Consider the following 19,063-nt stretch of genomic DNA (forward strand, 5'->3'; position numbering starts at 1 on the left):
TGAACCCACTGGAGCCTTAATCCAGCGCCTTAGACCGCTCGGCCACACTACCTCCATTTCAAGCCATCCATGCCTGTAGCGACACTGAAAAGAAACAGAACTGATATCCAACATTATTGAACGTCCAATGTGAAGAGCAAGAATTTTCCAGGGGTCTTCCTAAATATTTGGCTTTGGCCACCACTGATATGGGCTTCTTAATCAGCGGAGGATGTTGCTGGGCAACTCTTGGTACCAGTCTACCACACAGAGAAGGCCTGAACAACGCATTAATTAGCAGAGGATGGTTTCGATCCATCGACCTCTGGGTTATGGGCCCAGCACGCTTCCGCTGCGCCACTCTGCTTTCCGTTAGTGACTTTAAAAGTGTATTTCACTGATTTCACACCAATTTCTTATCTTTAAATGCCTTTGAAATTTTGGCAAAATTGAGTGGACTTGCAAAATCCAATAGCTTGTCATAACAACCTCCACTCCATAAAGGCTGACAGAGAGGGACCTCTTACTCTGATACCCGGTTTAGGGCTAGAAACTCCAAGCTGCAGGAGTTAATCTTGGCAGTGGTGGGATTTGAACCCACGCCTCCTGAGAGACTGGAGCCTTAATCCAGCGCCTTAGACCACTCGGCCACACTACCTCCACCTCAGCCCATCACTGTCTGCAGCGACACCGAAAAGACAGTGCTGATATCCGACATTATTGAACGTCACATATGAAGAGCAAGAATTTCCCAGGTGTCTTTCCAAATGATGAAAACCAAAAACTCTGGCCATTTTGATTACTGGAGGATGTTGCTGGGCAACTCTTGGTAACAGTTTACCACATAGAGAAGCCCTGAACAACGCATTAATTAGCAGAGGATGGTTTCGATCCATCGACCTCTGGGTTATGGGCCCAGCACGCTTCCGCTGCGCCACTCTGCTTTCCGTTAGTGATGGTGATTTTAAAAGTGTATTTCACTGATTTCACACCAATTTCTTATTTTTAAATGGATGGGAAATTTTGGCAAAATTGAGTGGACTTGCAAAACCCAGGAGCTTATCATGACCACCTCCCAATGTAAATGCTGACAGAGAGGGCTCTCTTACAACCTCCTGCTCCGACAGCCAGTTTAGGGCTAGAAACTCCAAGTTACAGGAGCTAAGCTTGGCAGTGGTGGGATTTGAACCCACGCCTCCTGAGAGACTGGAGCCTACATCCAGCGCCTTAGACCACTCGGCCACACTACCTCCACTTCAACCCATTACTGTCTGTAGCGACACAGAAAAGACACAGTGCTGATATCCAACATCATTGAACGTCACATATGAAAAGCAAGAATTACCCAGGTGTCTTTCCAAATGGTGAAAACCAAAATAATCACCTTGGACCATTGGAGGATGTTGCTGGGCAACTCTTGGTAATAGTCTACCACACAGAGAAGGCCTGAACAACGCATTAATTAGCAGAGGATGGTTTCGATCCATCGACCTCTGGGTTATGGGCCCAGCACGCTTCCGCTGCGCCACTCTGCTTCCCGTTAGTGATGGTGATTTTAAAAGTGTATTTCACTGATTTCACACCAATTTCTTATTTTTAAATGTCTGGAAATTTCGGCCAAAAGGGGTGGACTTCCACTCTGTAATGGCTGACAGAGAGGGATCACTTAAAACTTCCTGCTATGATACCCAGTTTAGAGTTTGAAACTCAAAGTGGCAGTGGTGGGATTTGAACCCACGCCTCCTGAGAGACTGGAGCCTTAATCCAGCGCCTTAGACCGCTCGGCCACACTACCTCCATTTCAAGCCATCCATGCCTGTAGCGACACTGAAAAGAAACAGAACTGATATCCAACATTATTGAACGTCCAATGTGAAGAGCAAGAATTTTCCAGGGGTCTTCCTAAATATTTGGCTTCGGCCACCACTGATATGGGCTTCTTAATCAGCGGAGGATGTTGCTGGGCAACTCTTGGTACCAGTCTACCACACAGAGAAGGCCTGAACAACGCATTAATTAGCAGAGGATGGTTTCGATCCATCGATCTCTGGGTTATGGGCCCAGCACGCTTCCGCTGCGCCACTCTGCTTCCCGTTAGTGATGGTGACTTTAAAAGTGTATTTCACTGATTTGACACCAATTTCTTATTTTTAAATGGATGGGAAATTTTGGCAAAATTGAGTGGACTTGCAAAACCCAGGAGCTTATCATGACCACCTCCCAATGTAAATGCTGACAGAGAGGGCTCTCTTACAACCTCCTGCTCCGACAGCCAGTTTAGGGCTAGAAAACCCAAGTTACAGGAGCTAAGCTTGGCAGTGGCGGGATTTGAACCCACGCCTCCTGAGAGACTGGAGCCTAAATCCAGCACCTTAGACCACTCGGCCACACTACCTCCACTTCAACCCATTACTGTCTGTAGCGACACAGAAAAGACACAGTGCTGATATCCAACATCATTGAACGTCACATATGAAAAGCAAGAATTACCCAGGTGTCTTTCCAAATGGTGAAAACCAAAATAATCACCTTGGACCATTGGAGGATGTTGCTGGGCAACTCTTGGTAACAGTTTACCACATAGAGAAGGCCTGAACAACGCATTAATTAGCAGAGGATGGTTTCGATCCATCGACCTCTGGGTTATGGGCCCAGCACGCTTCCGCTGCGCCACTCTGCTTTCCGTTAGTGATGGTGATTTTAAAAGTGTATTTCACTGATTTCACACCAATTTCTTATTTTTAAATGTCTGGAAATTTCGGCCAAAAGGGGTGGACTTCCACTCTGTAATGGCTGACAGAGAGGGATCACTTACAACTTCCTGCTATGATACCCAGTTTAGTGTTTGAAACTCAAAGTGGCAGTGGTGGGATTTGAACCCACGCCTCCTGAGAGACTGGAGCCTTAATCCAGCGCCTTAGACCGCTCGGCCACACTACCTCCATTTCAAGCCATCCATGCCTGTAGCGACACTGAAAAGAAACAGAACTGATATCCAAAATTATTGAACGTCCAATGTGAAGAGCAAGAATTTTCCAGGGGTCTTCCTAAATATTTGGCTTCGGCCACCACTGATATGGGCTTCTTAATCAGCGGAAGATGTTGCTGGGCAACTCTTGATACCAGTCTACCACACAGAGAAGGCCTGAACAACGCATTAATTAGCAGAGGATGGTTTCGATCCATCGACCTCTGGGTTATGGGCCCAGCACGCTTCCGCTGCGCCACTCTGCTTTCCGTTAGTGACTTTAAAACTGTATTTCACTGATTTCACACCAATTTCTTATCTTTAAATGCCTTTGAAATTTTGGCAAAATTGAGTGGACTTGCAAAATCCAATAGCTTGTCATAACAACCTCCACTCCATAAAGGCTGACAGAGAGGGACCTCTTACTCTGATACCTGGTTTAGGGCTAGAAACTCCAAGCTGCAGGAGTTAATCTTGGCAGTGGTGGGATTTGAACCCACGCCTCCTGAGAGACTGGAGCCTTAATCCAGCGCCTTAGACCACTCGGCCACACTACCTCCACCTCAGCCCATCACTGTCTGCAGCGACACCGAAAAGACACAGTGCTGATATCCGACATTATTGAACGTCACATATGAAGAGCAAGAATTTCCCAGGTGTCTTTCCAAATGGTGAAAACCAAAAACTCTGGCCATTTTGATTACTGGAGGATGTTGCTGGGCAACTCTTGGTAACAGTTTACCACATAGAGAAGGCCTGAACAACGCATTAATTAGCAGAGGATGGTTTCGATCCATCGACCTCTGGGTTATGGGCCCAGCACGCTTCCGCTGGGCCACTCTGCTTTCCGTTAGTGATGGTGATTTTAAAAGTGTATTTCACTGATTTCACACCAATTTCTTATTTTTAAATGTCTGGAAATTTCGGCCAAAAGGGGTGGACTTCCACTCTGTAATGGCTGACAGAGAGGGATCACTTACAACTTCCTGCTATGATACCCAGTTTAGAGTTTGAAACTCAAAGTGGCAGTGGTGGGATTTGAACCCACGCCTCCTGAGAGACTGGAGCCTTAATCCAGCGCCTTAGACCACTCGGCCACACTACCTCCATTTCAAGCCATCCATGCCTGTAGCGACACTGAAAAGAAACAGAACTGATATCCAACATTATTGAACGTCCAATGTGAAGAGCAAGAATTTTCCAGGGGTCTTCCTAAATATTTGGCTTTGGCCACCACTGATATGGGCTTCTTAATCAGCGGAGGATGTTGCTGGGCAACTCTTGGTACCAGTCTACCATACAGAGAAGGCCTGAACAAGGCATTAATTAGCAGAGGATGGTTTCGATCCATCGACCTCTGGGTTATGGGCCCAGCACGCTTCCGCTGCGCCACTCTGCTTTCCGTTAGTGACTTTAAAACTGTATTTCACTGATTTCACACCAATTTCTTATCTTTAAATGCCTTTGAAATTTTGGCAAAATTGAGTGGACTTGCAAAATCCAATAGCTTGTCATAACAACCTCCACTCCATAAAGGCTGACAGAGAGGGACCTCTTACTCTGATACCCGGTTTAGGGCTAGAAACTCCAAGTTACAGGAGCTAAGCTTGGCAGTGGTGGGATTTGAACCCACGCCTCCTGAGAGACTGGAGCCTAAATCCAGCACCTTAGACCACTCGGCCACACTACCTCCACTTCAACCCATTACTGTCTGTAGCGACACAGAAAAGACACAGTGCTGATATCCAACATCATTGAACGTCACATATGAAAAGCAAGAATTACCCAGGTGTCTTTCCAAATGGTGAAAACCAAAATAATCACCTTGGACCATTGGAGGATGTTGCTGGGCAACTCTTGGTAACAGTTTACCACATAGAGAAGGCCTGAACAACGCATTAATTAGCAGAGGATGGTTTCGATCCATCGACCTCTGGGTTATGGGCCCAGCACGCTTCCGCTGCACCACTCTGCTTTCCGTTAGTGATGGTGATTTTAAAAGTGTATTTCACTGATTTCACACCAATTTCTTATTTTTAAATGTCTGGAAATTTCGGCCAAGAGGGGTGGACTTCCACTCTGTAATGGCTGACAGAGAGGGATCACTTACAACTTCCTGCTATGAGACCCAGTTTAGAGTTTGAAACTCAAAGTGGCAGTGGTGGGATTTGAACCCACGCCTCCTGAGAGACTGGAGCCTTAATCCAGCGCCTTAGACCGCTCGGCCACACTACCTCCATTTCAAGCCATCCATGCCTGTAGCGACACTGAAAAGAAACAGAACTGATATCCAAAATTATTGAACGTCTAATGTGAAGAGCAAGAATTTTCCAGGGGTCTTCCTAAATATTTGGCTTTGGCCACCACTGATATGGGCTTCTTAATCAGCGGAAGATGTTGCTGGGCAACTCTTGATACCAGTCTACCACACAGAGAAGGCCTGAACAACGCATTAATTAGCAGAGGATGGTTTCGATCCATCGACCTCTGGGTTATGGGCCCAGCACGCTTCCGCTGCGCCACTCTGCATTCCGTTAGTGACTTTAAAAGTGTATTTCACTGATTTCACACCAATTTCTTATCTTTAAATGCCTTTGAAATTTTGGCAAAATTGAGTGGACTTGCAAAATCCAATAGCTTGTCATAACAACCTCCACTCCATAAAGGCTGACAGAGAGGGACCTCTTACTCTGATACCCGGTTTAGGGCTAGAAACTCCAAGCTGCAGGAGTTAATCTTGGCAGTGGTGGGATTTGAACCCACGCCTCCTGAGAGACTGGAGCCTTAATCCAGCGCCTTAGACCACTCGGCCACACTACCTCCACCTCAGCCCATCACTGTCTGCAGCGACACCGAAAAGACACAGTGCTGATATCCGACATTATTGAACGTCACATATGAAGAGCAAGAATTTCCCAGGTGTCTTTCCAAATGGTGAAAACCAAAAACTCTGGCCATTTTGATTACTGGAGGATGTTGCTGGGCAACTCTTGGTAATAGTCTACCACATAGAGAAGCCCTGAACAATGCATTAATTAGCAGAGGATGGTTTCGATCCATCGACCTCTGGGTTATGGGCCCAGCACGCTTCCGCTGCGCCACTCTGCTTCCCGTTAGTGATGGTGACTTTAAAAGTGTATTTCACTGATTTCACACCAATTTCTTATTTTTAAATGGATGGGAAATTTTGGCAAAATTGAGTGGACTTGCAAAACCCAGGAGCTTATCATGACCACCTCCCAATGTAAATGCTGACAGAGAGGGCTCTCTTACAACCTCCTGCTCCGACAGCCAGTTTAGGGCTAGAAACCCCAAGTTACAGGAGCTAAGCTTGGCAGTGGTGGGATTTGAACCCACGCCTCCTGAGAGACTGGAGCCTAAATCCAGCACCTTAGACCACTCGGCCACACTACCTCCACTTCAACCCATTACTGTCTGTAGCGACACAGAAAAGACACAGTGCTGATATCCAACATCATTGAACGTCACATATGAAAAGCAAGAATTACCCAGGTGTCTTTCCAAATGGTGAAAACCAAAATAATCACCTTGGACCATGTTGCTGGGCAACTCTTGGTAACAGTTTACCACATAGAGAAGGCCTGAACAACGCATTAATTAGCAGAGGATGGTTTCGATCCATCGACCTCTGGGTTATGGGCCCAGCACGCTTCCGCTGCGCCACTCTGCTTTCCGTTAGTGATGGTGATTTTAAAAGTGTATTTCACTGATTTCACACCAATTTCTTATTTTTAAATGTCTGGAAATTTCGGCCAAAAGGGGTGGACTTCCACTCTGTAATGGCTGACAGAGAGGGATCACTTACAACTTCCTGCTATGATACCCAGTTTAGAGTTTGAAACTCAAAGTGGCAGTGGTGGGATTTGAACCCACGCCTCCTGAGAGACTGGAGCCTTAATCCAGCGCCTTAGACCGCTCGGCCACACTACCTCCATTTCAAGCCATCCATGCCTGTAGCGACACTGAAAAGAAACAGAACTGATATCCAAAATTATTGAACGTCCAATGTGAAGAGCAAGAATTTTCCAGGGGTCTTCCTAAATATTTGGCTTCGGCCACCACTGATATGGGCTTCTTAATCAGCGGAAGATGTTGCTGGGCAACTCTTGATACCAGTCTACCACACAGAGAAGGCCTGAACAACGCATTAATTAGCAGAGGATGGTTTCGATCCATCGACCTCTGGGTTATGGGCCCAGCACGCTTCCGCTGCGCCACTCTGCTTTCCGTTAGTGACTTTAAAACTGTATTTCACTGATTTCACACCAATTTCTTATCTTTAAATGCCTTTGAAATTTTGGCAAAATTGAGTGGACTTGCAAAATCCAATAGCTTGTCATAACAACCTCCACTCCATAAAGGCTGACAGAGAGGGACCTCTTACTCTGATACCCGGTTTAGGGCTAGAAACTCCAAGCTGCAGGAGTTAATCTTGGCAGTGGTGGGATTTGAACCCACGCCTCCTGAGAGACTGGAGCCTTAATCCAGCGCCTTAGACCACTCGGCCACACTACCTCCACCTCAGCCCATCACTGTCTGCAGCGACACCGAAAAGACACAGTGCTGATATCCGACATTATTGAACGTCACATATGAAGAGCAAGAATTTCCCAGGTGTCTTTCCAAATGGTGAAAACCAAAAACTCTGGTCATTTTGATTACTGGAGGATGTTGCTGGGCAACTCTTGGTAACAGTTTACCACATAGAGAAGGCCTGAACAACGCATTAATTAGCAGAGGATGGTTTCGATCCATCGACCTCTGGGTTATGGGCCCAGCACGCTTCCGCTGCGCCACTCTGCTTTCCGTTAGTGATGGTGATTTTAAAAGTGTATTTCACTGATTTCACACCAATTTCTTATTTTTAAATGGATGGGAAATTTTGGCAAAATTGAGTGGACTTGCAAAACCCAGGAGCTTATCATGACCACCTCCCAATGTAAATGCTGACAGAGAGGGCTCTCTTACAACCTCCTGCTCCGACAGCCAGTTTAGGGCTAGAAACTCCAAGTTACAGGAGCTAAGCTTGGCAGTGGTGGGATTTGAACCCACGCCTCCTGAGAGACTGGAGCCTAAATCCAGCGCCTTAGACCACTCGGCCACACTACCTCCACTTCAACCCATTACTGTCTGTAGCGACACAGAAAAGACACAGTGCTGATATCCAACATCATTGAACGTCACATATGAAAAGCAAGAATTACCCAGGTGTCTTTCCAAATGGTGAAAACCAAAATAATCACCTTGGACCATTGGAGGATGTTGCTGGGCAACTCTTGGTAATAGTCTACCACACAGAGAAGGCCTGAACAACGCATTAATTAGCAGAGGATGGTTTCGATCCATCGACCTCTGGGTTATGGGCCCAGCACGCTTCCGCTGCGCCACTCTGCTTCCCGTTAGTGATGGTGATTTTAAAAGTGTATTTCACTGATTTCACACCAATTTCTTATTTTTAAATGTCTGGAAATTTCGGCCAAAAGGGGTGGACTTCCACTCTGTAATGGCTGACAGAGAGGGATCACTTAAAACTTCCTGCTATGATACCCAGTTTAGAGTTTGAAACTCAAAGTGGCAGTGGTGGGATTTGAACCCACGCCTCCTGAGAGACTGGAGCCTTAATCCAGCGCCTTAGACCGCTCGGCCACACTACCTCCATTTCAAGCCATCCATGCCTGTAGCGACACTGAAAAGAAACAGAACTGATATCCAACATTATTGAACGTCCAATGTGAAGAGCAAGAATTTTCCAGGGGTCTTCCTAAATATTTGGCTTTGGCCACCACTGATATGGGCTTCTTAATCAGCGGAGGATGTTGCTGGGCAACTCTTGGTACCAGTCTACCACACAGAGAAGGCCTGAACAACGCATTAATTAGCAGAGGATGGTTTCGATCCATCGACCTCTGGGTTATGGGCCCAGCACGCTTCCGCTGCGCCACTCTGCTTTCCGTTAGTGACTTTAAAAGTGTATTTCACTGATTTCACACCAATTTCTTATCTTTAAATGCCTTTGAAATTTTGGCAAAATTGAGTGGACTTGCAAAATCCAATAGCTTGTCATAACAACCTCCACTCCATAAAGGCTGACAGAGAGGGACCTCTTACTCTGATACCCGGTTTAGGGCTAGAAACTCCAAGCTGCAGGAGTTAATCTTGGCAGTGGTGGGATTTGAACCCACGCCTCCTGAGAGACTGGAGCCTTAATCCAGCGCCTTAGACCACTCGGCCACACTACCTCCACCTCAGCCCATCACTGTCTGCAGCGACACCGAAAAGACAGTGCTGATATCCGACATTATTGAACGTCACATATGAAGAGCAAGAATTTCCCAGGTGTCTTTCCAAATGATGAAAACCAAAAACTCTGGCCATTTTGATTACTGGAGGATGTTGCTGGGCAACTCTTGGTACCAGTCTACCACACAGAGAAGGCCTGAACAACGCATTAATTAGCAGAGGATGGTTTCGATCCATCGACCTCTGGGTTATGGGCCCAGCACGCTTCCGCTGCGCCACTCTGCTTTCCGTTAGTGACTTCAAAAGTGTATTTCACTGATTTCACACCAATTTCTTATCTTTAAATGCCTTTGAAATTTTGGCAAAATTGAGTGGACTTGCAAAATCCAATAGCTTGTCATAACAACCTCCACTCCATAAAGGCTGACAGAGAGGGACCTCTTACTCTGATACCCGGTTTAGGGCTAGAAACTCCAAGCTGCAGGAGTTAATCTTGGCAGTGGTGGGATTTGAACCCACGCCTCCTGAGAGACTGGAGCCTTAATCCAGCGCCTTAGACCACTCGGCCACACTACCTCCACCTCAGCCCATCACTGTCTGCAGCGACATTGAAAAGACACAGTGCTGATATCCGACATTATTGAACGTCACATATGAAGAGCAAGAATTTCCCAGGTGTCTTTCCAAATGGTGAAAACCAAAAACTCTGGTCATTTTGATTACTGGAGGATGTTGCTTGGCAACTCTTGGTAACAGTTTACCACATAGAGAAGGCCTGAACAACGCATTAATTAGCAGAGGATGGTTTCGATCCATCGACCTCTGGGTTATGGGCCCAGCACGCTTCCGCTGCGCCACTCTGCTTTCCGTTAGTGATGGTGATTTTAAAAGTGTATTTCACTGATTTCACACCAATTTCTTATTTTTAAATGGATGGGAAATTTTGGCAAAATTGAGTGGACTTGCAAAACCCAGGAGCTTATCATGACCACCTCCCAATGTAAATGCTGACAGAGAGGGCTCTCTTACAACCTCCTGCTCCGACAGCCAGTTTAGGGCTAGAAACTCCAAGTTACAGGAGCTAAGCTTGGCAGTGGTGGGATTTGAACCCACGCCTCCTGAGAGACTGGAGCCTAAATCCAGCGCCTTAGACCACTCGGCCACACTACCTCCACTTCAACCCATTACTGTCTGTAGCGACACAGAAAAGACACAGTGCTGATATCCAACATCATTGAACGTCACATATGAAAAGCAAGAATTACCCAGGTGTCTTTCCAAATGGTGAAAACCAAAATAATCACCTTGGACCATTGGAGGATGTTGCTGGGCAACTCTTGGTAATAGTCTACCACACAGAGAAGGCCTGAACAACGCATTAATTAGCAGAGGATGGTTTCGATCCATCGACCTCTGGGTTATGGGCCCAGCACGCTTCCGCTGCGCCACTCTGCTTCCCGTTAGTGATGGTGATTTTAAAAGTGTATTTCACTGATTTCACACCAATTTCTTATTTTTAAATGTCTGGAAATTTCGGCCAAAAGGGGTGGACTTCCACTCTGTAATGGCTGACAGAGAGGGATCACTTAAAACTTCCTGCTATGATACCCAGTTTAGAGTTTGAAACTCAAAGTGGCAGTGGTGGGATTTGAACCCACTGGAGCCTTAATCCAGCGCCTTAGACCGCTCGGCCACACTACCTCCATTTCAAGCCATCCATGCCTGTAGCGACACTGAAAAGAAACAGAACTGATATCCAACATTATTGAACGTCCAATGTGAAGAGCAAGAATTTTCCAGGGGTCTTCCTAAATATTTGGCTTTGGCCACCACTGATATGGGCTTCTTAATCAGCGGAGGATGTTGCTGGGCAACTCTTGGTACCAGTCTACCACACAGAGAAGGCCTGAACAACGCATTAATTAGCAGAGGATGGTTTCGATCCATCGACCTCTGGGTTATGGGCCCAGCACGCTTCCGCTGCGCCACTCTGCTTTCCGTTAGTGACTTTAAAAGTGTATTTCACTGATTTCACACCAATTTCTTATCTTTAAATGCCTTTGAAATTTTGGCAAAATTGAGTGGACTTGCAAAATCCAATAGCTTGTCATAACAACCTCCACTCCATAAAGGCTGACAGAGAGGGACCTCTTACTCTGATACCCGGTTTAGGGCTAGAAACTCCAAGCTGCAGGAGTTAATCTTGGCAGTGGTGGGATTTGAACCCACGCCTCCTGAGAGACTGGAGCCTTAATCCAGCGCCTTAGACCACTCGGCCACACTACCTCCACCTCAGCCCATCACTGTCTGCAGCGACACCGAAAAGACAGTGCTGATATCCGACATTATTGAACGTCACATATGAAGAGCAAGAATTTCCCAGGTGTCTTTCCAAATGATGAAAACCAAAAACTCTGGCCATTTTGATTACTGGAGGATGTTGCTGGGCAACTCTTGGTAACAGTTTACCACATAGAGAAGCCCTGAACAACGCATTAATTAGCAGAGGATGGTTTCGATCCATCGACCTCTGGGTTATGGGCCCAGCACGCTTCCGCTGCGCCACTCTGCTTTCCGTTAGTGATGGTGATTTTAAAAGTGTATTTCACTGATTTCACACCAATTTCTTATTTTTAAATGGATGGGAAATTTTGGCAAAATTGAGTGGACTTGCAAAACCCAGGAGCTTATCATGACCACCTCCCAATGTAAATGCTGACAGAGAGGGCTCTCTTACAACCTCCTGCTCCGACAGCCAGTTTAGGGCTAGAAACTCCAAGTTACAGGAGCTAAGCTTGGCAGTGGTGGGATTTGAACCCACGCCTCCTGAGAGACTGGAGCCTAAATCCAGCGCCTTAGACCACTCGGCCACACTACCTCCACTTCAACCCATTACTGTCTGTAGCGACACAGAAAAGACACAGTGCTGATATCCAACATCATTGAACGTCACATATGAAAAGCAAGAATTACCCAGGTGTCTTTCCAAATGGTGAAAACCAAAATAATCACCTTGGACCATTGGAGGATGTTGCTGGGCAACTCTTGGTAATAGTCTACCACACAGAGAAGGCCTGAACAACGCATTAATTAGCAGAGGATGGTTTCGATCCATCGACCTCTGGGTTATGGGCCCAGCACGCTTCCGCTGCGCCACTCTGCTTCCCGTTAGTGATGGTGATTTTAAAAGTGTATTTCACTGATTTCACACCAATTTCTTATTTTTAAATGTCTGGAAATTTCGGCCAAAAGGGGTGGACTTCCACTCTGTAATGGCTGACAGAGAGGGATCACTTAAAACTTCCTGCTATGATACCCAGTTTAGAGTTTGAAACTCAAAGTGGCAGTGGTGGGATTTGAACCCACGCCTCCTGAGAGACTGGAGCCTTAATCCAGCGCCTTAGACCGCTCGGCCACACTACCTCCATTTCAAGCCATCCATGCCTGTAGCGACACTGAAAAGAAACAGAACTGATATCCAACATTATTGAACGTCCAATGTGAAGAGCAAGAATTTTCCAGGGGTCTTCCTAAATATTTGGCTTCGGCCACCACTGATATGGGCTTCTTAATCAGCGGAGGATGTTGCTGGGCAACTCTTGGTACCAGTCTACCACACAGAGAAGGCCTGAACAACGCATTAATTAGCAGAGGATGGTTTCGATCCATCGACCTCTGGGTTATGGGCCCAGCACGCTTCCGCTGCGCCACTCTGCTTCCCGTTAGTGATGGTGACTTTAAAAGTGTATTTCACTGATTTGACACCAATTTCTTATTTTTAAATGGATGGGAAATTTTGGCAAAATTGAGTGGACTTGCAAAACCCAGGAGCTTATCATGACCACCTCCCAATGTAAATGCTGACAGAGAGGGCTCTCTTACAACCTCCTGCTCCGACAGCCAGTTTAGGGCTAGAAAACCCAAGTTACAGGAGCTAAGCTTGGCAGTGGCGGGATTTGAACCCACGCCTCCTGAGAGACTGGAGCCTAAATCCAGCACCTTAGACCACTCGGCCACACTACCTCCACTTCAACCCATTACTGTCTGTAGCGACACAGAAAAGACACAGTGCTGATATCCAACATCATTGAACGTCACATATGAAAAGCAAGAATTACCCAGGTGTCTTTCCAAATGGTGAAAACCAAAATAATCACCTTGGACCATTGGAGGATGTTGCTGGGCAACTCTTGGTAACAGTTTACCACATAGAGAAGGCCTGAACAACGCATTAATTAGCAGAGGATGGTTTCGATCCATCGACCTCTGGGTTATGGGCCCAGCACGCTTCCGCTGCGCCACTCTGCTTTCCGTTAGTGATGGTGATTTTAAAAGTGTATTTCACTGATTTCACACCAATTTCTTATTTTTAAATGTCTGGAAATTTCGGCCAAAAGGGGTGGACTTCCACTCTGTAATGGCTGACAGAGAGGGATCACTTACAACTTCCTGCTATGATACCCAGTTTAGAGTTTGAAACTCAAAGTGGCAGTGGTGGGATTTGAACCCACGCCTCCTGAGAGACTGGAGCCTTAATCCAGCGCCTTAGACCGCTCGGCCACACTACCTCCATTTCAAGCCATCCATGCCTGTAGCGACACTGAAAAGAAACAGAACTGATATCCAAAATTATTGAACGTCCAATGTGAAGAGCAAGAATTTTCCAGGGGTCTTCCTAAATATTTGGCTTCGGCCACCACTGATATGGGCTTCTTAATCAGCGGAAGATGTTGCTGGGCAACTCTTGATACCAGTCTACCACACAGAGAAGGCCTGAACAACGCATTAATTAGCAGAGGATGGTTTCGATCCATCGACCTCTGGGTTATGGGCCCAGCACGCTTCCGCTGCGCCACTCTGCTTTCCGTTAGTGACTTTAAAACTGTATTTCACTGATTTCACACCAATTTCTTATCTTTAAATGCCTTTGAAATTTTGGCAAAATTGAGTGGACTTGCAAAATCCAATAGCTTGTCATAACAACCTCCACTCCATAAAGGCTGACAGAGAGGGACCTCTTACTCTGATACCCGGTTTAGGGCTAGAAACTCCAAGCTGCAGGAGTTAATCTTGGCAGTGGCGGGATTTGAACCCACGCCTCCTGAGAGACTGGAGCCTAAATCCAGCGCCTTAGACCACTCGGCCACACTACCTCCACTTCAACCCATTACTGTCTGTAGCGACACAGAAAAGACACAGTGCTGATATCCAACATCATTGAACGTCACATATGAAAAGCAAGAATTACCCAGGTGTCTTTCCAAATGGTGAAAACCAAAATAATCACCTTGGACCATTGGAGGATGTTGCTGGGCAACTCTTGGTAATAGTCTACCACACAGAGAAGGCCTGAACAACGCATTAATTAGCAGAGGATGGTTTCGATCCATCGACCTCTGGGTTATGGGCCCAGCACGCTTCCGCTGCGCCACTCTGCTTCCCGTTAGTGATGGTGATTTTAAAAGTGTATTTCACTGATTTCACACCAATTTCTTATTTTTAAATGTCTGGAAATTTCGGCCAAAAGGGGTGGACTTCCACTCTGTAATGGCTGACAGAGAGGGATCACTTAAAACTTCCTGCTATGATACCCAGTTTAGAGTTTGAAACTCAAAGTGGCAGTGGTGGGATTTGAACCCACGCCTCCTGAGAGACTGGAGCCTTAATCCAGCGCCTTAGACCGCTCGGCCACACTACCTCCATTTCAAGCCATCCATGCCTGTAGCGACACTGAAAAGAAACAGAACTGATATCCAACATTATTGAACGTCCAATGTGAAGAGCAAGAATTTTCCAGGGGTCTTCCTAAATATTTGGCTTCGGCCACCACTGATATGGGCTTCTTAATCAGCGGAGGATGTTGCTGGGCAACTCTTGGTACCAGTCTACCACACAGAGAAGGCCTGAACAACGCATTAATTAGCAGAGGATGGTTTCGATCCATCGACCTCTGGGTTATGGGCCCAGCACGCTTCCGCTGCGCCACTCTGCTTCCCGTTAGTGATGGTGACTTTAAAAGTGCGACACCGAAAAGACAGTGCTGATATCCGACATTATTGAACGTCACATATGAAGAGCAAGAATTTCCCAGGTGTCTTTCCAAATGATGAAAACCAAAAACTCTGGCCATTTTGATTACTGGAGGATGTTGCTGGGCAACTCTTGGTACCAGTCTACCACACAGAGAAGGCCTGAACAACGCATTAATTAGCAGAGGATGGTTTCGATCCATCGACCTCTGGGTTATGGGCCCAGCACGCTTCCGCTGCGCCACTCTGCTTTCCGTTAGTGACTTCAAAAGTGTATTTCACTGATTTCACACCAATTTCTTATCTTTAAATGCCTTTGAAATTTTGGCAAAATTGAGTGGACTTGCAAAATCCAATAGCTTGTCATAACAACCTCCACTCCATAAAGGCTGACAGAGAGGGACCTCTTACTCTGATACCCGGTTTAGGGCTAGAAACTCCAAGCTGCAGGAGTTAATCTTGGCAGTGGTGGGATTTGAACCCACGCCTCCTGAGAGACTGGAGCCTTAATCCAGCGCCTTAGACCACTCGGCCACACTACCTCCACCTCAGCCCATCACTGTCTGCAGCGACATTGAAAAGACACAGTGCTGATATCCGACATTATTGAACGTCACATATGAAGAGCAAGAATTTCCCAGGTGTCTTTCCAAATGGTGAAAACCAAAAACTCTGGTCATTTTGATTACTGGAGGATGTTGCTTGGCAACTCTTGGTAACAGTTTACCACATAGAGAAGGCCTGAACAACGCATTAATTAGCAGAGGATGGTTTCGATCCATCGACCTCTGGGTTATGGGCCCAGCACGCTTCCGCTGCGCCACTCTGCTTTCCGTTAGTGATGGTGATTTTAAAAGTGTATTTCACTGATTTCACACCAATTTCTTATTTTTAAATGGATGGGAAATTTTGGCAAAATTGAGTGGACTTGCAAAACCCAGGAGCTTATCATGACCACCTCCCAATGTAAATGCTGACAGAGAGGGCTCTCTTACAACCTCCTGCTCCGACAGCCAGTTTAGGGCTAGAAACTCCAAGTTACAGGAGCTAAGCTTGGCAGTGGTGGGATTTGAACCCACGCCTCCTGAGAGACTGGAGCCTAAATCCAGCGCCTTAGACCACTCGGCCACACTACCTCCACTTCAACCCATTACTGTCTGTAGCGACACAGAAAAGACACAGTGCTGATATCCAACATCATTGAACGTCACATATGAAAAGCAAGAATTACCCAGGTGTCTTTCCAAATGGTGAAAACCAAAATAATCACCTTGGACCATTGGAGGATGTTGCTGGGCAACTCTTGGTAATAGTCTACCACACAGAGAAGGCCTGAACAACGCATTAATTAGCAGAGGATGGTTTCGATCCATCGACCTCTGGGTTATGGGCCCAGCACGCTTCCGCTGCGCCACTCTGCTTCCCGTTAGTGATGGTGATTTTAAAAGTGTATTTCACTGATTTCACACCAATTTCTTATTTTTAAATGTCTGGAAATTTCGGCCAAAAGGGGTGGACTTCCACTCTGTAATGGCTGACAGAGAGGGATCACTTAAAACTTCCTGCTATGATACCCAGTTTAGAGTTTGAAACTCAAAGTGGCAGTGGTGGGATTTGAACCCACTGGAGCCTTAATCCAGCGCCTTAGACCGCTCGGCCACACTACCTCCATTTCAAGCCATCCATGCCTGTAGCGACACTGAAAAGAAACAGAACTGATATCCAACATTATTGAACGTCCAATGTGAAGAGCAAGAATTTTCCAGGGGTCTTCCTAAATATTTGGCTTTGGCCACCACTGATATGGGCTTCTTAATCAGCGGAGGATGTTGCTGGGCAACTCTTGGTACCAGTCTACCACACAGAGAAGGCCTGAACAACGCATTAATTAGCAGAGGATGGTTTCGATCCATCGACCTCTGGGTTATGGGCCCAGCACGCTTCCGCTGCGCCACTCTGCTTTCCGTTAGTGACTTTAAAAGTGTATTTCACTGATTTCACACCAATTTCTTATCTTTAAATGCCTTTGAAATTTTGGCAAAATTGAGTGGACTTGCAAAATCCAATAGCTTGTCATAACAACCTCCACTCCATAAAGGCTGACAGAGAGGGACCTCTTACTCTGATACCCGGTTTAGGGCTAGAAACTCCAAGCTGCAGGAGTTAATCTTGGCAGTGGTGGGATTTGAACCCACGCCTCCTGAGAGACTGGAGCCTTAATCCAGCGCCTTAGACCACTCGGCCACACTACCTCCACCTCAGCCCATCACTGTCTGCAGCGACACCGAAAAGACAGTGCTGATATCCGACATTATTGAACGTCACATATGAAGAGCAAGAATTTCCCAGGTGTCTTTCCAAATGATGAAAACCAAAAACTCTGGCCATTTTGATTACTGGAGGATGTTGCTGGGCAACTCTTGGTAACAGTTTACCACATAGAGAAGCCCTGAACAACGCATTAATTAGCAGAGGATGGTTTCGATCCATCGACCTCTGGGTTATGGGCCCAGCACGCTTCCGCTGCGCCACTCTGCTTTCCGTTAGTGATGGTGATTTTAAAAGTGTATTTCACTGATTTCACACCAATTTCTTATTTTTAAATGGATGGGAAATTTTGGCAAAATTGAGTGGACTTGCAAAACCCAGGAGCTTATCATGACCACCTCCCAATGTAAATGCTGACAGAGAGGGCTCTCTTACAACCTCCTGCTCCGACAGCCAGTTTAGGGCTAGAAACTCCAAGTTACAGGAGCTAAGCTTGGCAGTGGTGGGATTTGAACCCACGCCTCCTGAGAGACTGGAGCCTAAATCCAGCGCCTTAGACCACTCGGCCACACTACCTCCACTTCAACCCATTACTGTCTGTAGCGACACAGAAAAGACACAGTGCTGATATCCAACATCATTGAACGTCACATATGAAAAGCAAGAATTACCCAGGTGTCTTTCCAAATGGTGAAAACCAAAATAATCACCTTGGACCATTGGAGGATGTTGCTGGGCAACTCTTGGTAATAGTCTACCACACAGAGAAGGCCTGAACAACGCATTAATTAGCAGAGGATGGTTTCGATCCATCGACCTCTGGGTTATGGGCCCAGCACGCTTCCGCTGCGCCACTCTGCTTCCCGTTAGTGATGGTGATTTTAAAAGTGTATTTCACTGATTTCACACCAATTTCTTATTTTTAAATGTCTGGAAATTTCGGCCAAAAGGGGTGGACTTCCACTCTGTAATGGCTGACAGAGAGGGATCACTTAAAACTTCCTGCTATGATACCCAGTTTAGAGTTTGAAACTCAAAGTGGCAGTGGTGGGATTTGAACCCACGCCTCCTGAGAGACTGGAGCCTTAATCCAGCGCCTTAGACCGCTCGGCCACACTACCTCCATTTCAAGCCATCCATGCCTGTAGCGACACTGAAAAGAAACAGAACTGATATCCAACATTATTGAACGTCCAATGTGAAGAGCAAGAATTTTCCAGGGGTCTTCCTAAATATTTGGCTTCGGCCACCACTGATATGGGCTTCTTAATCAGCGGAGGATGTTGCTGGGCAACTCTTGGTACCAGTCTACCACACAGAGAAGGCCTGAACAACGCATTAATTAGCAGAGGATGGTTTCGATCCATCGACCTCTGGGTTATGGGCCCAGCACGCTTCCGCTGCGCCACTCTGCTTCCCGTTAGTGATGGTGACTTTAAAAGTGTATTTCACTGATTTGACACCAATTTCTTATTTTTAAATGGATGGGAAATTTTGGCAAAATTGAGTGGACTTGCAAAACCCAGGAGCTTATCATGACCACCTCCCAATGTAAATG

The 19,063-nt window shown here is 46.4% G+C and overlaps 50 non-coding genes across 50 annotated transcripts; all 50 read right to left on the bottom strand.

The window, feature by feature from the left end:
- Positions 1-274: 274 nt before the first annotated feature.
- trnam-cau (transfer RNA methionine (anticodon CAU)) lies at positions 275-346 on the bottom strand. Its single transcript has one exon. It is a non-coding gene; the product is annotated as a tRNA-Met (tRNA).
- Positions 347-555: 209 nt separating this feature from the next.
- trnal-aag (transfer RNA leucine (anticodon AAG)) lies at positions 556-637 on the bottom strand. Its single transcript has one exon. It is a non-coding gene; the product is annotated as a tRNA-Leu (tRNA).
- A 214-nt stretch (positions 638-851) lies between these two features.
- Positions 852-923, bottom strand: trnam-cau (transfer RNA methionine (anticodon CAU)). The gene has a single exon. It is a non-coding gene; the product is annotated as a tRNA-Met (tRNA).
- A 224-nt stretch (positions 924-1,147) lies between these two features.
- Positions 1,148-1,229, bottom strand: trnal-uag (transfer RNA leucine (anticodon UAG)). Its single transcript has one exon. It is a non-coding gene; the product is annotated as a tRNA-Leu (tRNA).
- Positions 1,230-1,442: 213 nt separating this feature from the next.
- Positions 1,443-1,514, bottom strand: trnam-cau (transfer RNA methionine (anticodon CAU)). The gene has a single exon. It is a non-coding gene; the product is annotated as a tRNA-Met (tRNA).
- A 178-nt stretch (positions 1,515-1,692) lies between these two features.
- On the bottom strand, positions 1,693-1,774 carry trnal-aag (transfer RNA leucine (anticodon AAG)). Its single transcript has one exon. It is a non-coding gene; the product is annotated as a tRNA-Leu (tRNA).
- Positions 1,775-2,292: 518 nt separating this feature from the next.
- trnal-uag (transfer RNA leucine (anticodon UAG)) lies at positions 2,293-2,374 on the bottom strand. The gene has a single exon. It is a non-coding gene; the product is annotated as a tRNA-Leu (tRNA).
- A 213-nt stretch (positions 2,375-2,587) lies between these two features.
- On the bottom strand, positions 2,588-2,659 carry trnam-cau (transfer RNA methionine (anticodon CAU)). The gene has a single exon. It is a non-coding gene; the product is annotated as a tRNA-Met (tRNA).
- Positions 2,660-2,837: 178 nt separating this feature from the next.
- On the bottom strand, positions 2,838-2,919 carry trnal-aag (transfer RNA leucine (anticodon AAG)). The gene has a single exon. It is a non-coding gene; the product is annotated as a tRNA-Leu (tRNA).
- Positions 2,920-3,141: 222 nt separating this feature from the next.
- On the bottom strand, positions 3,142-3,213 carry trnam-cau (transfer RNA methionine (anticodon CAU)). The gene has a single exon. It is a non-coding gene; the product is annotated as a tRNA-Met (tRNA).
- A 209-nt stretch (positions 3,214-3,422) lies between these two features.
- On the bottom strand, positions 3,423-3,504 carry trnal-aag (transfer RNA leucine (anticodon AAG)). The gene has a single exon. It is a non-coding gene; the product is annotated as a tRNA-Leu (tRNA).
- Positions 3,505-3,970: 466 nt separating this feature from the next.
- trnal-aag (transfer RNA leucine (anticodon AAG)) lies at positions 3,971-4,052 on the bottom strand. The gene has a single exon. It is a non-coding gene; the product is annotated as a tRNA-Leu (tRNA).
- A 222-nt stretch (positions 4,053-4,274) lies between these two features.
- Positions 4,275-4,346, bottom strand: trnam-cau (transfer RNA methionine (anticodon CAU)). The gene has a single exon. It is a non-coding gene; the product is annotated as a tRNA-Met (tRNA).
- A 209-nt stretch (positions 4,347-4,555) lies between these two features.
- On the bottom strand, positions 4,556-4,637 carry trnal-uag (transfer RNA leucine (anticodon UAG)). Its single transcript has one exon. It is a non-coding gene; the product is annotated as a tRNA-Leu (tRNA).
- A 463-nt stretch (positions 4,638-5,100) lies between these two features.
- trnal-aag (transfer RNA leucine (anticodon AAG)) lies at positions 5,101-5,182 on the bottom strand. Its single transcript has one exon. It is a non-coding gene; the product is annotated as a tRNA-Leu (tRNA).
- Positions 5,183-5,685: 503 nt separating this feature from the next.
- On the bottom strand, positions 5,686-5,767 carry trnal-aag (transfer RNA leucine (anticodon AAG)). The gene has a single exon. It is a non-coding gene; the product is annotated as a tRNA-Leu (tRNA).
- Positions 5,768-5,983: 216 nt separating this feature from the next.
- On the bottom strand, positions 5,984-6,055 carry trnam-cau (transfer RNA methionine (anticodon CAU)). The gene has a single exon. It is a non-coding gene; the product is annotated as a tRNA-Met (tRNA).
- Positions 6,056-6,279: 224 nt separating this feature from the next.
- trnal-uag (transfer RNA leucine (anticodon UAG)) lies at positions 6,280-6,361 on the bottom strand. Its single transcript has one exon. It is a non-coding gene; the product is annotated as a tRNA-Leu (tRNA).
- A 205-nt stretch (positions 6,362-6,566) lies between these two features.
- Positions 6,567-6,638, bottom strand: trnam-cau (transfer RNA methionine (anticodon CAU)). Its single transcript has one exon. It is a non-coding gene; the product is annotated as a tRNA-Met (tRNA).
- Positions 6,639-6,816: 178 nt separating this feature from the next.
- On the bottom strand, positions 6,817-6,898 carry trnal-aag (transfer RNA leucine (anticodon AAG)). The gene has a single exon. It is a non-coding gene; the product is annotated as a tRNA-Leu (tRNA).
- Positions 6,899-7,120: 222 nt separating this feature from the next.
- Positions 7,121-7,192, bottom strand: trnam-cau (transfer RNA methionine (anticodon CAU)). Its single transcript has one exon. It is a non-coding gene; the product is annotated as a tRNA-Met (tRNA).
- A 209-nt stretch (positions 7,193-7,401) lies between these two features.
- trnal-aag (transfer RNA leucine (anticodon AAG)) lies at positions 7,402-7,483 on the bottom strand. Its single transcript has one exon. It is a non-coding gene; the product is annotated as a tRNA-Leu (tRNA).
- Positions 7,484-7,699: 216 nt separating this feature from the next.
- Positions 7,700-7,771, bottom strand: trnam-cau (transfer RNA methionine (anticodon CAU)). The gene has a single exon. It is a non-coding gene; the product is annotated as a tRNA-Met (tRNA).
- Positions 7,772-7,995: 224 nt separating this feature from the next.
- Positions 7,996-8,077, bottom strand: trnal-uag (transfer RNA leucine (anticodon UAG)). Its single transcript has one exon. It is a non-coding gene; the product is annotated as a tRNA-Leu (tRNA).
- A 213-nt stretch (positions 8,078-8,290) lies between these two features.
- trnam-cau (transfer RNA methionine (anticodon CAU)) lies at positions 8,291-8,362 on the bottom strand. The gene has a single exon. It is a non-coding gene; the product is annotated as a tRNA-Met (tRNA).
- Positions 8,363-8,540: 178 nt separating this feature from the next.
- Positions 8,541-8,622, bottom strand: trnal-aag (transfer RNA leucine (anticodon AAG)). The gene has a single exon. It is a non-coding gene; the product is annotated as a tRNA-Leu (tRNA).
- Positions 8,623-8,844: 222 nt separating this feature from the next.
- trnam-cau (transfer RNA methionine (anticodon CAU)) lies at positions 8,845-8,916 on the bottom strand. The gene has a single exon. It is a non-coding gene; the product is annotated as a tRNA-Met (tRNA).
- Positions 8,917-9,125: 209 nt separating this feature from the next.
- trnal-aag (transfer RNA leucine (anticodon AAG)) lies at positions 9,126-9,207 on the bottom strand. Its single transcript has one exon. It is a non-coding gene; the product is annotated as a tRNA-Leu (tRNA).
- Positions 9,208-9,421: 214 nt separating this feature from the next.
- On the bottom strand, positions 9,422-9,493 carry trnam-cau (transfer RNA methionine (anticodon CAU)). The gene has a single exon. It is a non-coding gene; the product is annotated as a tRNA-Met (tRNA).
- A 209-nt stretch (positions 9,494-9,702) lies between these two features.
- trnal-aag (transfer RNA leucine (anticodon AAG)) lies at positions 9,703-9,784 on the bottom strand. The gene has a single exon. It is a non-coding gene; the product is annotated as a tRNA-Leu (tRNA).
- Positions 9,785-10,000: 216 nt separating this feature from the next.
- On the bottom strand, positions 10,001-10,072 carry trnam-cau (transfer RNA methionine (anticodon CAU)). Its single transcript has one exon. It is a non-coding gene; the product is annotated as a tRNA-Met (tRNA).
- Positions 10,073-10,296: 224 nt separating this feature from the next.
- trnal-uag (transfer RNA leucine (anticodon UAG)) lies at positions 10,297-10,378 on the bottom strand. Its single transcript has one exon. It is a non-coding gene; the product is annotated as a tRNA-Leu (tRNA).
- Positions 10,379-10,591: 213 nt separating this feature from the next.
- Positions 10,592-10,663, bottom strand: trnam-cau (transfer RNA methionine (anticodon CAU)). Its single transcript has one exon. It is a non-coding gene; the product is annotated as a tRNA-Met (tRNA).
- Positions 10,664-11,131: 468 nt separating this feature from the next.
- Positions 11,132-11,203, bottom strand: trnam-cau (transfer RNA methionine (anticodon CAU)). Its single transcript has one exon. It is a non-coding gene; the product is annotated as a tRNA-Met (tRNA).
- Positions 11,204-11,412: 209 nt separating this feature from the next.
- trnal-aag (transfer RNA leucine (anticodon AAG)) lies at positions 11,413-11,494 on the bottom strand. The gene has a single exon. It is a non-coding gene; the product is annotated as a tRNA-Leu (tRNA).
- Positions 11,495-11,708: 214 nt separating this feature from the next.
- trnam-cau (transfer RNA methionine (anticodon CAU)) lies at positions 11,709-11,780 on the bottom strand. The gene has a single exon. It is a non-coding gene; the product is annotated as a tRNA-Met (tRNA).
- Positions 11,781-12,004: 224 nt separating this feature from the next.
- On the bottom strand, positions 12,005-12,086 carry trnal-uag (transfer RNA leucine (anticodon UAG)). Its single transcript has one exon. It is a non-coding gene; the product is annotated as a tRNA-Leu (tRNA).
- Positions 12,087-12,299: 213 nt separating this feature from the next.
- On the bottom strand, positions 12,300-12,371 carry trnam-cau (transfer RNA methionine (anticodon CAU)). The gene has a single exon. It is a non-coding gene; the product is annotated as a tRNA-Met (tRNA).
- A 178-nt stretch (positions 12,372-12,549) lies between these two features.
- On the bottom strand, positions 12,550-12,631 carry trnal-aag (transfer RNA leucine (anticodon AAG)). The gene has a single exon. It is a non-coding gene; the product is annotated as a tRNA-Leu (tRNA).
- Positions 12,632-12,853: 222 nt separating this feature from the next.
- Positions 12,854-12,925, bottom strand: trnam-cau (transfer RNA methionine (anticodon CAU)). Its single transcript has one exon. It is a non-coding gene; the product is annotated as a tRNA-Met (tRNA).
- Positions 12,926-13,149: 224 nt separating this feature from the next.
- On the bottom strand, positions 13,150-13,231 carry trnal-uag (transfer RNA leucine (anticodon UAG)). Its single transcript has one exon. It is a non-coding gene; the product is annotated as a tRNA-Leu (tRNA).
- A 213-nt stretch (positions 13,232-13,444) lies between these two features.
- Positions 13,445-13,516, bottom strand: trnam-cau (transfer RNA methionine (anticodon CAU)). The gene has a single exon. It is a non-coding gene; the product is annotated as a tRNA-Met (tRNA).
- Positions 13,517-13,694: 178 nt separating this feature from the next.
- Positions 13,695-13,776, bottom strand: trnal-aag (transfer RNA leucine (anticodon AAG)). Its single transcript has one exon. It is a non-coding gene; the product is annotated as a tRNA-Leu (tRNA).
- A 503-nt stretch (positions 13,777-14,279) lies between these two features.
- On the bottom strand, positions 14,280-14,361 carry trnal-uag (transfer RNA leucine (anticodon UAG)). Its single transcript has one exon. It is a non-coding gene; the product is annotated as a tRNA-Leu (tRNA).
- A 463-nt stretch (positions 14,362-14,824) lies between these two features.
- Positions 14,825-14,906, bottom strand: trnal-aag (transfer RNA leucine (anticodon AAG)). Its single transcript has one exon. It is a non-coding gene; the product is annotated as a tRNA-Leu (tRNA).
- Positions 14,907-15,697: 791 nt separating this feature from the next.
- trnal-aag (transfer RNA leucine (anticodon AAG)) lies at positions 15,698-15,779 on the bottom strand. Its single transcript has one exon. It is a non-coding gene; the product is annotated as a tRNA-Leu (tRNA).
- A 512-nt stretch (positions 15,780-16,291) lies between these two features.
- On the bottom strand, positions 16,292-16,373 carry trnal-uag (transfer RNA leucine (anticodon UAG)). The gene has a single exon. It is a non-coding gene; the product is annotated as a tRNA-Leu (tRNA).
- Positions 16,374-17,407: 1,034 nt separating this feature from the next.
- On the bottom strand, positions 17,408-17,489 carry trnal-aag (transfer RNA leucine (anticodon AAG)). The gene has a single exon. It is a non-coding gene; the product is annotated as a tRNA-Leu (tRNA).
- A 510-nt stretch (positions 17,490-17,999) lies between these two features.
- Positions 18,000-18,081, bottom strand: trnal-uag (transfer RNA leucine (anticodon UAG)). The gene has a single exon. It is a non-coding gene; the product is annotated as a tRNA-Leu (tRNA).
- Positions 18,082-18,544: 463 nt separating this feature from the next.
- trnal-aag (transfer RNA leucine (anticodon AAG)) lies at positions 18,545-18,626 on the bottom strand. The gene has a single exon. It is a non-coding gene; the product is annotated as a tRNA-Leu (tRNA).
- Positions 18,627-19,063: the final 437 nt, after the last annotated feature.

Source organism: Scomber japonicus, chromosome 8, assembly GCF_027409825.1.
Source record: "Scomber japonicus isolate fScoJap1 chromosome 8, fScoJap1.pri, whole genome shotgun sequence".
In the NCBI taxonomy this organism is placed as follows: domain Eukaryota; kingdom Metazoa; phylum Chordata; class Actinopteri; order Scombriformes; family Scombridae; genus Scomber; species Scomber japonicus.